This window comes from Aphelocoma coerulescens, unplaced genomic scaffold, assembly GCF_041296385.1.
Source record: "Aphelocoma coerulescens isolate FSJ_1873_10779 unplaced genomic scaffold, UR_Acoe_1.0 HiC_scaffold_97, whole genome shotgun sequence".
NCBI classification, from domain to species: Eukaryota; Metazoa; Chordata; class Aves; order Passeriformes; family Corvidae; genus Aphelocoma; species Aphelocoma coerulescens.
In genome coordinates, this window is record NW_027184078.1 from 806,908 (window position 1) to 819,476 (window position 12,569).

The 12,569-nt window shown below is 45.9% G+C and overlaps 2 non-coding genes across 2 annotated transcripts; both read left to right on the top strand.

The window, feature by feature from the left end:
* The first annotated feature begins 12,101 nt into the window (after positions 1 to 12,101).
* Positions 12,102 to 12,174, top strand: TRNAK-UUU (transfer RNA lysine (anticodon UUU)). Its single transcript has one exon. It is a non-coding gene; the product is annotated as a tRNA-Lys (tRNA).
* Positions 12,175 to 12,338: 164 nt separating this feature from the next.
* TRNAQ-CUG (transfer RNA glutamine (anticodon CUG)) lies at positions 12,339 to 12,410 on the top strand. The gene has a single exon. It is a non-coding gene; the product is annotated as a tRNA-Gln (tRNA).
* Positions 12,411 to 12,569: the final 159 nt, after the last annotated feature.

The window sequence follows — 12,569 nt, forward strand, 5'->3', positions numbered from 1 at the left end:
ATATGCAGTTTATCGACCGTCTTAAGCAGGCGCTCAGACACCAAACTGATAATGCAGCAGCTCATGAAATTTTGCTTTTGAAGCTTGCTGTTGAGAATGCCAGCGCAGACTGTAAAATCTCCTTAAGTCTCTGCCTAACCAGAATCTGACTCTGGTCAAAATGATTGAGGCATGCAATCGTGTTGGCACCCTGGAACACCAATATTCAGCCACATCTGCAGGCCTTGCAGCCATGAGAGGGCCCCCTGCAACTTCAGGAGTCTGTTTCGGCTGCGGCAAACCCGGTCATTTGAGAAAGGACTGTTCTGCTCCAAAAAGAGATAAACCTAAAGCCACTCCTGTGTGCTCACAGTGCCACAGAGGCCCACGTTCTCCTAACCAATGTCGCTTTAAGTATGATTCTAAGCCTGCTCCAAGGATACCAGGGAAACAGGAACCACCACGGTGGTGCCACACTCCGACACGGATGCCTCAGCTGCCCCTGCAGGCGCCTGCTCCTCAGATGCCTGCTCCGCAGATGTCCAGCGGCAGTGTCCCTCAAGTCTTTGCCCAGCAACTGCAGGGAGTGCCGGATTGGACCCACACACCTCAATCACAGTAACGTTAAACAATTCTTCTGTTCCTTTGCTCCCTACAGGAATTTTTGGACTGCTAGGGCCCCAAAAGAGCACCCTACTCTTAGGGAAGTCTTCAAACAGCCTTCCAGGACTTTCTGTTCTCTCTGTAGTTATGGACTTAAATTTTAAAGATGAACTTAAGATCATAGTTTGGACCCATGTTTTATCCCACAAGGTACCTGCATTGCTAAATTAATTCCTCTCCCACGATTCACCATCCTTTGTAGAAAAATATGGTACCAAGATGGGAGAATTTGGTTTTATAAGGACCCCACAAATACTACGGGCACAGTCAATTTTTCTGATAAGCGTCCTACCTGTCAGTGCACCCTGTCATTGCAGGGACAACAAATAACACTCACCGGTATTTTAGATACCGGAGCTGATGTTACTGTCATTTCTCAAGATAAGTGGCCCCCTAAATGGGCCCTTATGGAGGTGCCCATGGCCCTCACCAGAATAGGAGGAAGCAGTCGCAGTTATCAAAGTCGCCATTTGATTCAAGTGACAGGACCAGAAAACCACCCAGCCTCTGTAAGGCCATTTGTTCTACCTGTGCCCATCGTGTTATGGGGACAGGATGTACTCTCACAATGGGGTTTCAGAATTCAGTCGGATTTTTGATAGGGACCATTGAGGCACGCAACACCCTGAAATTAACCTGGAAAACAGAGACACCCATTTGGGTGGATCAATGATCCCTGCCACTGCCTAAACTGCGTGCACTCACTGAATTGGTCCAGGAACAACTTCAAAAGGGACACATAGTCCCCTCTACCAGTCCTTGGAATTCACCCGTGTTTGTTATTAAAAAACAATCTGGCAAGTGGCACTTGCTCCATGATCTCCGCAAAATTAATGCTGTTATGGAGGACATGGGAGCCCTCCAGCCTGGTCTCCCATCTCCTACCATGATCCCCCGAAACTGGCACTTGACAGTCATTGATTTAAAAGACTGCTTTTTTGACATTCGCTTGCATCCTGATGATGCACCAAAATTTGTCTTTTCTGTCCCGAGCACCAATATGCAGGCACCCTTGCAAAGGTATCACTGGGTTGTCCTGCCCCAAGGCATGAAAAATAGCCCCACTATTTGCCAGTGGTTTGTTGCAAAAATCCTCAGTCCCATTTGCTTAGACATGCCTGACACTCTTTTGTATCACTATATGGATGACATTTTAATTGCTGCAGAAAAACAAGAAGTCATGGAGAAAGCCTTAGCCCTTGTCAGTAAGGCTGTAACTCAAGCAGGACTTTGTGTTGCTCCTGAAAAAATTCAGCGTGGATCCCCTTGGAAATACCTGGGCTGGTGAATTAGGACCCAGAGTATTTCTCCTCAGCCTTTACAAATTCAAACCAACATTTGTACTTTGCATGATGCTCAGAAACTTTTGGGGACAATTAATTTGGTTCGTCCCCTGCTAGGAATCTCAAACGCAGACTTGAGCCCCCTGTTTGCTCTGTTAAAAGGAGAGCCTGATTTACTATCACCTTGGCAGCTTACACTGGAAGCTCGCCAAGCATTGCAAAAGGTAGCTGATGCTATCTCAAATCGGCAAGCAGCTCGTTGGGCTCCAGAGCTGCCCTTTTCTTTAATCATTTTAAATCCAGCTAAACAGCCTCATGCTTTAATTTTTCAGTGGGACCCTAACTTGCCAGACCCTTTATTAATTATTGAATGGATTTTTCTGCCACACCACATCTAAAACTGTCAGTACCTGACATGAAATGTTTGCTTTGCTCATTGTAAAAGCTAGACAGAGACTTGTTACACTTGCAGGTGTTGATTTCTGTTTGATTTGTTTGCCTGTTACTGCTGTTTATTTACAGTGGCTTTATCAACAGACCGAAGTGTTTCAGATGGCTCTCAGCGATTTCTCTGGACAGCTTTCCACACACCTCCCAAAACACAAGCTCGTGGCAGCAGGATTCAATCTCCTGACACAACCCAAAAGAAGCGAGGTTCCCTTGCAAGCATAAACTGTTTTTACAGATAGGTCTGGTCACAGCCGTAAATCTGTGATGCTGTGGTGGGATTCGAATCTCAACCGATAGGACTCAGATGTCACCACTGTTTCAGGATCTCCTCAAATTGCTGAGTTAGCGGCCGTTGTACGAGCCTTTGAACGCTGGTCTGTTCCTTTTAACCTAATAGCTGATTCTGCTTATGTTGCAGGACTTGTAGAAAGAGCTGAAGCTGTTGTGTTGAAAGATGTGCCTAATGCAGATTTGTTTTATTGGTTACAACAGCTTGTTTTCCTTTTAGATAACAGACAAGAATCATATTTTGTAATGCATGTTAGATCTCACACTACCTTACCTGGTTTCATTGCAGAAGGGAACTGACAAGTGGATTTACTTACGCTACCTGCGCAAGTAGTGCCTGATCGCTTTTCCCAAGCAAAAATCAGCCACTCATTTTCTCATCAAAATGCTGCTGCACTTGCGAGAACTTTTGCTTTGTCTTCTCGCCAAGCCTCTAACATTGTGGCTGTGTGCCCAGACTGTCAAAGACACTCCTTTCCCTCTCTTGCTGCAGGTGTTAACCCTAGAGGACTCCAGAGCCTTGAAATTTTGCAAACAGATGTTACTCATTTTCTCGAATTTGGCAGACTTAAATATATACACTCCTCTATAGACACCTTTTCAGGTGCCCTGTTTGCATCCTGTCATACAGGAGAATTGGCAAAAGATGTTTGCCGTCATTTCGCAAGTGCCTTTGCAGTCTTGGGAATTCTTTCACAGATTAAAACTGATAATGGTCCAGTGTATATCTCGCAGAGAGTTGCAAATTTTCTTGCCCTTTGGGGAGTGATACACAAGACAGGGATTCCTCATTCCTCCACAGGCCAAGCTATTATTGAGTGAGCCCATGTTCACTAAAACGTCTTTTATTACAACAGAAAGGGGGAATAGGGAATGCTACCCCAGCCAAACGCTTACAGAAAGCATTGTATGTGTTTAACTTTTTAAATTGTTCCCTGATGGATCCCAACCCTCCAATTGTAAGGCACTTCGGCAGTAACCGACAGTTGGAGGTTAAAGAGAAGGCCCCAGTCCTTGTTAAAGACCCAGAAACAGGTAAGATCCTGGGACCTTATCCCCTCATCACATGGGGAAGGGGTTTTGCCTGTGTTTCTACAGAGAATGGCCTGAGGTGGATCCCAGCCAAGAGCGTGAGACCCTTCAGAGAATCCTTAAAAGCTTCTCCTGAGGACTTTGAAGATCTCGATCACCCTGGCACACTATCAGCAGAGACCCCGGCCATCCCAGCCTCTGCCTCAGCTCCAGAGACCACAGAGGACACCTCGCCCCAAACATCAGCTCGGCCAGCTTCTACTTGACTACAGGGGACTTATTGACTTTACACCACTTTTTAATTTCCAGGGACGACCCACCCCAGCAGAAGTACAAAATACAATTGCAGCTCAAGTCTCTCTTTGTGAACAGTACTGGAAACAGTTTAAAGAGAAAATTGGACTTGAGAGCAACCCTATTCCTTGTTTTATTTGCAAAAATTATTCTCATCAAGCGTGGGTTTTGTGTCGGTGTCGAAAGTGTCAGAAGCAGTATCGCATCGCCGCCGTGGCCACTGTCCGCAGCGTGATCCTTTGTGATATTCTTATGATAATTGTGTAGCACAAAGGATCACACTGTGGAAAGAGTATGGCTGGCTTCCACAATGGTATCTTTGGGAGCCAGACCTGCCTTCTCAGGCTGGTCCTCTTAGCAGGACTCCTTCTCGACGACGGAGAGGTGGCAGCAATGCCACCCCTCCCAGAACACAATGTTTGGCTTACGCTAGCTGAATCCTTAAATGAGTCTACGCTGTGCCTGTTCGTGACCTCCCCTGGTGCCCCTTTCCAAACCTGTTTAGTGGCTATGCCCTTAATGAAAAGTGAATGGGATACCTTATTCAATTTGACGGTTCATAGGGAGTGTACTGCCATGGGCCGAACTGAGCCAACCTGGTGGTGCCAGGAAAGTTGGTGAAAAAAAGCTGGTGAATCAGCCGGATGGTACTTTTCTAACGACAGGGGTTTAGGAGGAAATAAGGTCCTTCATTTTCCCCCTCTCCCTATGCAGCCCCAAGAATTGGATATTTTTGGATCCACGCAGTCTTTCGCATGTTTTGATTTAAACTATACTAACCGCCCCAGCAGAAAATTTGGCTTAGATGTTTCAGGAACAGGAGTTTACACCAATGCTTCTGCCTGGTGTAATCAGACATTGCCCCAGCCAGTCACTCCTGGAAGTGATGCTATTGGACTGCTGGACAATATATTTTTGATATGTGGGAACAGAGCATGGAAAGGAATACCAGGCAGAGCTATAGGAGGTCCTTGCACTTTCGGGCGACTAACTATGTTTCACTCGTTTTGAGGAAATTTGCCATCTCTGCGTAAACTGGTGCGAGCAAAACGCAGCACACACACATATAGCCAAGATTGTGATGATAATCTTCAATCTTGGAACTAGGAGCTCGAGTGTTTGCATCTATCATTCCATCTATTGGAAAGGCACATGCCCTGAAAACCTTGAATAACCTTGGCTGCTGGCTTGCAAAACAAACTAATGCTACTAGCTCTGCCTTAACAGGCTTATTAACAGATGTAGATAGCGTGAGACGTGCTACACTGCAGAATAGAGCTGCAATTGACTTTTTGCTTTTAGCACATGGACACGGCTGTGATGAATTTGAAGGCTTATGCTGCATGAACCTGTCTGATCATTCCCAGTCTATTCATGCTAACATCCAAGCCCTTCGAGATAGTGTTAGCAAACTGAGAGTTGAAAATGGTAGTGACTGGCTTGGAAGCATACTTGGAGGATGGGGACTTACTGGCTGGCTCAAGCATTTAGCTAAAGCAGGAATTTATACTTTAGCCATGCTGTTGCTTATGATGTTTTGTCTGCCATGTGTTTTGCAATGTGTTCAGAGACTGATCGATAAGTCAACAAAGGAAATTCTACTCGTGGATAAGAAAGGGGGAGATGTGGACATACAGCTAGAAAGCAGAAGTGAGAGCACTGCTAAACTCATGTCAGAAGTAGACGCGCTAACGCTGCTTGGCCGCACACCGTGGCAGGCAGTATGGCCTATAATGAAATAGTCAGCATAAAAGGCATGCTTGGTATGTACCTGTGATAATTAGTGCTAGCTTTTAGTTTTGCAATGTTATTAAGAAACATAGATATGGTTGTTATAGTGATTGCTGCTTATATAACTGCTTATATAACTGCTAAAAGGTATAAATACTCAGCTCTGTATCAATAAAATCAGCTTATTGCATCCAAGCAATTTGCCCCGTCTCTTTCATCGCTGACCATCTCGCAACACAGCTTTTATATAGCTTTTATGTATCCTCAGTACTCTTAGCATGCATACTTCAATTCCTTAAGTCCGATAACTTAGCATAGTCCTAGTATTCTGTTAAGCCAGGAGACCAAACATCCTGGAGGCCTCGCAGCTGGAGGCCACAAAGCCCTACGCTATCCTGAGAAACCAAGGTCCTCTCTAGAACACATCCTGTAAACTAAGATTAGGCCCATCCAGGGGAGAATTCCTCGAGATGGGGGAATATCATGCTATTCATTCAAGCCTCTCATTGAAGAATCTTTGTTAGATACGCTAATTTGCAATGTCTATAAATTGTATACATGATCTATTGTGTGTGTGCATTTTGGCACATTCTACCTTGGCGAAGTGGTGCACCATAAGGATCCTTATTAAATACCGAGGTAAAAACCCTTTTTTCCCTTAACCGTGTCTGGCTCTTAATTTTTTAGACCAGGAAAAGGCATCACAGAGGTGCTTCAGTTCCTTCACACTGCCATGGCCACAGCAAGTCCTTGCACCATTGCTTTGGGTGGTTCCTTGTGTTTGCCCACTCCCCTCAGAGTTTGTTCCTGCTCCAGTTATCAGCTCCTGTGCTGCCTTTCCCACCCCGCTGGAAATCTCCGTGTCCAGTCGTGTGCTCCTGGAAGTCCAGCTGCTCTCCCCATGCAGTTCTCGGCTGGTGCCAGCACGCAGAGGCTTCGCTTGTGCGCTGTTGGCTCTGCTGGTCCACACCACTGACCAGATGGTGGAAGGATCTCGGACGAGTTCCCTGTTTGTACAGAAAATCACACTATGAAAAGCCAGTGTCCATAAAGGAGACAGAAGAGTCCTGCAACTTTATTTGAATAAAGGGACAGAATGCACTGGAGCGCATGCCCGTAGGGTTTTCTCTCTCAAGGTTTTGGACGATGCAGCCTCCTTTTATTCTAAACTCCCGGCTGCATGTTGCCCTATTCTTTTCCCCACTGGCTGGGGTACTAGGAAGGTACAACCTTCCTGAACTGCCTACCACATGCCGCCCCTTGAACCTGTCATTTTCTCCCGAAGTTCAGAAACTCAGGCTTGTGCGGACCCATTTGTCTGTTTCAGGAGTCAAACTGTCTGGGTTCTGTAACAAACCTGCGGCTGGAAGTTGGTAGAGACATTAGGACTCATTTAAAAGACATTGACACACATACCTTCACCCATTAAATTCTTTGTAAAGACATTAGCACACATCTTTCCTATCAATAACAACCATTAAACCCATATAAACAAACATTACATTCTAGGCTTATTATTTTCGTGAATTCCTGTCTGTGCTGAGCTTATAGGAATAAGTTTAGGCTTATTCCAAAATTTTAAGTCCGTGTTTCCTGCTAAAGTCCATAGCGTTGCTCTAGCTTGTGTAAGATAAATTGTAAGTCGTCTTCTTGTTTCTTTCTTTTCCAATCTCACCTGCTTAACCATGATCTTCTGGGCTCCTATTCTTTGACTAGCAGCTGCCAGGTTTGGGCTCACTGGCAGGCTGCTCACCTGCATTCTCTCTGCTCCCAATTAACCTGATAAAACAGGGAATAAGACAAGGTACAAGCAATAGTTCCACAAAAGCACAGTTACTAGGACCAAAATTATAATCCAGGCAGTGGAATTTAAGCTCTTTTTTGTTTTTTTTTCCTTCTCTTTTTTTCTTCTCTGGCCACAAGCACCCCCTCTATCCCTCCTTTCCATCAAGGTCTGGTATGACGTATTTCCACCGCTCAACACCTGATGGTTTTTTCCTCCTCCTCTGTAAACAGCAGGATTTTTATATCTTTTACTTCATTGCTAGGTATTAAAGCAAGAATTCTGTTTTCTTTTTCCATGGTGGCCTCCTTATCTAGTTCATCAGCCAACTGACAATGTCAGCCAGGGATGGCCTGGATGCCTGCAAGCTGCAGCAGTGTCATAAATGTATTGTGATGTTGGCTTTTTGCATGTTACATAATTGTTATGAATGTATTGTGATGTTGGCTTTTTTTTTCATGTTCCTTAATGTTAGAAAAACTTGACCCAGGTTCTGTAATGTAATACATGATATAGAATGTCTATTGTTTCTGTAGTCAATTTAGAAAAGATAGGCAGAGAAAGCCTTCACATTCCTGGAGTATCTTATCAGAGAAGAAGCGAAACCAGAAACCAGAGAGAGAAGAATTGATGGAGGGAGCAGAGATGGAATGGAGCCAAGGAGGAAGATAAGGCAGATGGGATGATACACAGAAACGCCAAAGGATTTATGAATCATGCATGATTGTGATGAATATGCAATAAGAGATGTACTTTTAAAGATGATCTTTTGGATGTAGAGGTGTGCCTTTGACTCTCTGCCAAAGCACCCAGCTGTAACACCCTTTTTGCTATTGTCTCCTAATTGTCCCTTTTATTAAACTTTCCTTAAAATTTTACTAAGAGTGAACCTTGTTTTTCACAGCAGCAACTATTCTCCTCATGCAAGAAGCCAGGAAATTGACTTTGGGACAAAAGATAATAGTGTATACTCCCCATGCTGTAAGCACTGTGTAAGGCCAAAAAGGGGGACATTGGCTTTCCCTGAGCCATATGCTGAAATACCTGACTGTTCTAATGGAGCAAGAAGATGTGGAGTTGAAAGTCACCACAGCAGTAAACTCAGCCCAGTTCCTGAACAGCCCGATGCAAGGAGAAGAGCACCTAAATTGAGCAAGTTTATGCAAGCTGACCAGACCTGCAAGATGCACCCACTGAAGATCCAGAGACAGAAGTAGCTTTGTGCAAGATGGAAAGCAAAGAGCCGGCTATGCCAATGTCATGTCAACCGAGGTAAGAGAAGCTGCACCGCTGCCTGTGGACACAGCACAAAGGGTAAAACTCATAACATTACAAAGAGACAATTAGCAGCAGGAAAATGAGTAAAAACATATAGACTGACTCGAAATGTGCCTTTAGCATTGAGCCATAAGGTTAGAGAGAGGTCTATTAACAGCACAGGGATTTCCAATTCTATATAAACAAGAAATATTGTCCCTCCTTGTTGCTATCCAGCTGCCCAGAGAAGTGGCCCTACTACACTGCAAAGCACACCAACAAGGGGATTCCCAAATTCATGCAGGGAACAGGTTTGCAGATAAAGCTGCACAAGAGGCTGCACAACAAGGTATCCTGTGTTAATACCTGAGAAAGCTATTTCACTTCCAGAAGTTAGACCTGGTCATAGCCAGGCAGATTTAAAATTAGCTGCTTATCTAAAAGCCCAGAATAAAGAGGGTGGATGGCTAGTAACTCCTAATAACCAGGTCATAGTCCCACCACAGCTAATATTAGAAATTGTTCAGGAGAAACACCACCAAACCCACTGGGATTTCGGTGCTATGGTGACAAGTCTATGGACTCAGATACTCAGTGTCCATATGACAAATACCAAGTCTGTTACAGAAAAATGCCTGATATATCTTAAAAATAATCCTTTCAATTAAAGAAACTGCATCCAGGGATCACTAAAAGAGGAAACACTCCTGGAGATTACTGGCAAATTGATTTTTCTGAGCTGCCACACCAACAAGGATACAGGTATCTCCTAGTATTAGTGCATACCTTTTCTGGGTGGCCAGAAGCTTTCCCCTGCTGCATCAACAAGGCTAGGGAAGTAACCAAGATACTTTTCAAAGAGATCATAGCCAGGTTTGGGGTGCCTTTACAGATGTCATCTGATAGAGGATCTCATTTAGTATTTAAAATGCTATAGCCACTCCATAAGCAATTTCATTGGGGAAATCCCAAAATTAATTAGAAGGTTTATCTTTCTCTCAGAAGTTCTTACCCTCGACCCCAGTTCATTCATTTCAGCCCAGAGATCAAGTACACATCAGGAACAGTGGACCTTATCTAGTTCTGGTGATTACAAGAATGGCAGTGAAAGTGAAAAGACTTAATTCCTGGATTCATTGCACCAGAATTAAGAAAGCTCTCCAACTCCAGGAGAAACACCGGACAGTGAAAAACATCGGAGTCCTGAGGCTGAAAATTTAGAAGATATCTGTAGACAAGTCCCCACATTCCTGCATTCCTGGAGCTCTGCTGCTGAGGAGCACATCTGGTGCAGGAGCTGGGTTTGCAGCTGCAGTTCCAGAGGCAGACGGACATGCAGGTTGGGATGCAGGCTGAGCTCTGGCTGGGAACCCGGAGAGACCAGAAGCCATGCACTGCCAACCTTTGTAACAAAGGACAGAAACCCAGTGACCGCAGCGAGGTGGATGGACGCTGAGAGACAAAGCAGGGGCCCTGAGCTGCCAAACCTGGTGGATAACAAAGGAGACCAAGGCCTGTGATGCCAGAGAGGTGCATGGACACGGAGACACCCAGCAGGAGCGGAAGGCTCAGGAGGAGAAGCAAGACTTGCCAGAGGGAAATGTGGGGGGACAAAATGGCAGGAAACAGGAGAGGACAAGGGTGGGAAACGTGAGGGGAAAAGGGCGGGAAACATGAGGGGGGCAAAGAGTGGAAAATGTGAGGTAAAAAATGGGAAATGTGAGGGGGGAAGTGGCGGGAAATGTGAGGGGGGAAATGGTAGGAAACATGAGGGGGAAGTGGAGGGAAACATGAGGGGGAAGTGGCAGGAAATGTGAGGGGGAAATGGCAGGAAACATGAGGGGGAAGTGGAGGGAAATGTGAGGGGGAAGTGAAGGGAAACGTGAGGGGGAAGTGGAGGGAAACATGAGGGGGAAGTGGCAGGAAATGTGAGGGGGAAGTGGCAGGAAACGTGAGGGGGAAGTGGCAGGAAACGTGAGGGGGAAGTGGAGGGAAACGTGAGGGGGAATTGGCAGGAAACGTGAGGGGGAATTGGCAGGAAATGTTGAGGGGGAAGTGGAGGGAAACGTGAGGGGGAATTGGCAGGAAACGTGAGGGGGAATTGGCAGGAAAGGTGAGGGGGAATTGGCAGGAAAGGTGAGCAGTCCATGCTGAGGGGCTTCTGGCAAGGGCCTATCCACTAACGCAGCCCCTGTGGGGAATAAAGATGAGGCAGAAGCTGGGCTGTGGCTTCAGGGCTGGGCTTTGTTGAGATCATGGAGATGCTGTGGAATGGCTCCCGTGACTGGAGGAGCCACACGGGGTTTTTAGGGAGGACAGGCTGGGAAGATGCGGAGGGGGATTTTCCCACTGTGTGAGAGAGCAGCTGGAGTCCCTGGAGCTCCCTGGGGGTGGCTGAGGAGCCAAGGGAGCCTCTACAGACGCGGGATCAGCTCCACATTCACAGGATCTGGTCCTAGTGGGGGATTTCAACAGCTCCAGTATCTGCTGCAGGGACAGCCTGGCAGGATATCTCCTTCTTCCAGGACAGGGAGAGTCAGCAAGTCTGACTTATTATTCAAGTCTGACATTAATAATATTATTATTTATATTAATGTCACCTATAATTTATTATAATAATAAAAGAGACATAAAATCATTATTGTAACAAATACAATTACTATTTTAATTTATTCCAGTATATTTATATATATATGATTATATGACTACATTATTGCATATTTTATTTTATTTATATTATATCCAGATTGTCATATTACTAATATAATACAATAATACAATAATACAATAATACAATAATACAATAATACAATAATACAATAATACAATAATACAATAATACAATAATACAATAATACAATAATAATGATGATGAGGATTATAATAATAATAATAGTAGTAGTAGTAGTAGTAGTAGTAGTAGTAGTAGTAGTAGTAGTAAAAAAAATATATTTTGGAGTAAACCCCGGAAATCCCTCACTCAGGGGGCAGGAAGGCAACAAGCAGCTCTCAGGACAGCCGGAGGAAATCAGTAGCCACGGAAAAACCCAACTCAAGTAATTTCTATCTCTTTCGCTGCCCGGAAATGGGTTTGTGGAGAAAACTTTTGAGGACTTTTGGGATTAAATGAGCCCAAAAAGCTCCAATTCCACATTCCGGGCGGCCGTTCTCGCTCGGGCCCGCCCTGTCTGGGGCAGCCCTGCCCCGCTCTGCTTCCTCCTTGCCCCGACCCGGGCGGCTTTTTCACTTAAAATCCCCGAAAACCTCGGGTTTCTCCGTAAAATCATCAGGTTTTCCCCCAAAACCCAATGAATTCCACGCTGTGGCGGTTCTTGGCAGGAGCCCGGATAGCTCAGTCGGTAGAGCATCAGACTTTTAATCTGAGGGTCCAGGGTTCAAGTCCCTGTTCGGGCGGTTCTCCTTCTTTTTTTCCCAGCCCAATCCCGGGGGTTTCTTTGCTCCTCCCGCCCCTCTCCCCCCCCCCCCCCCCCCCCACGGGGGCGCCCCGGGGTCTCTTTTTCCTGGCGGAGGGAGCGGCGCGGAGGGGTCTGGGACGGGCGCGGGGCGCAGCGCGAGCCGGTCCCATGGTGTAATGGTGAGCACTCTGGACTCTGAATCCAGCGATCCGAGTTCGAATCTCGGTGGGACCTGCGCCTCCTTTTGCGGTCCTGCCGGGAACGGGGGGGTCCCTGCTTGTCATGGGGACCGCAGGGGACACTCGCGTGAGGACTCTGTGCCCCGGGTCTGCCGTATACGTGGGTGAGACATCCCCGCTCCTCCTCTCTTTGGGGAACGTGTGGGACACCCCA